Source organism: Stegastes partitus, unplaced genomic scaffold (genome assembly GCF_000690725.1).
Source record: "Stegastes partitus isolate 25-593 unplaced genomic scaffold, Stegastes_partitus-1.0.2 Scaffold783, whole genome shotgun sequence".
NCBI classification, from domain to species: domain Eukaryota; kingdom Metazoa; phylum Chordata; class Actinopteri; family Pomacentridae; genus Stegastes; species Stegastes partitus.
In genome coordinates this window covers 173407-174603 of record NW_007578514.1, presented here as the reverse complement: position 1 = coordinate 174603, position 1197 = coordinate 173407, and positions in this window count along the sequence as shown.

Genomic DNA, 1197 nt, shown 5'->3' with positions numbered 1-1197 from the left:
GTGGTTGTGTGTCTGTCGACACAGTGCAGATCTGGGCTCTGATAACGGCAGAAAACCAAACATTCATGATGAACTTTTGCACTGTTCATTAATCAGATTTAGGAGCAGCAATGAAGCATGACCGTCTCCAGAGAAGCTGTGACTGATGATGAAGCTCTGCTGATACCGACAGAACCGAGCCGGGACATCTCTAATTAGAATAAATTAACGGCGTGGGGATAGTTTACTGCTGTAATGATCTGAACTAAACTGGAACTGGAGCCAGAACAGAACCACGCTGTGTTTGTGTGTTTTAGCTGCTGAGGAACGGACCGAAGAACCAACAGCAGGAGAACCCTCACACAGGACAGCTGATCCCTGACAGCCGCTGTATTAGAACCAGGTGAAGTGGACCCGACCGGCCTGGCCAGAGTGTTGCTGAGCCTGGGAACAGAACAATGTGAAAGTGAGAGCAGGTTGCTCGAAGCCTGCAGCTGGCAGAGCGGCTGATGGCTTCCACATGTTCCCGACGCGCCGCTGACGGACTGAAATACGACTGATTCAACATGAAATATGTTCCTGAAAACATGCAGCGTGTCGATGCATCATCCTGACATCAGAACCGCCTGCAGGAATGTTCTGGGTGGATCCGGGCCGCACCATGTCCTGAAGAAGGTCACTGACACGCAGAAACGCTGACTTCATTAAAGGTTTCAGGTTGTAACCGTTGGACTGCTGCTGTTCTCTGGCCTCTGTGGAGTCTAAAGCTTCACTGTAATCCCTGCATGTCCAACACGGTCCTGGTACTGTTAGCATAGCTTAGCTTCCACAGTGTCCAGCTCCATCAAACACAACAGAAGCCTCATTCATTAGCTAATGAGCTAATCTTTAACACAGGAGTCAAGACCTGCAGTAAAGAACAGGAGAGAAACATCATTTAAATGTCAAAGTACTCGAAACTGCAGCACCGTACAGTAATCAGATTACTTCTCGATAGATTCATTGATCCTTTGCAGCTAATGACACAGTCAGGAACCAACACTGAACACTGAGCATGAAGCAGCTGCAGAACAAAACTACAGACGTCCTGTAACGTCATAAAACACTGTCTGTCAGATGTGCAAAGTCTAGAGAACATCCAGTGGGCACATCTAGAACCTCGACATAAGACAGAGCAAGAACATGTCGACATAAACATAAGGAACCGCCTCAGAGTAC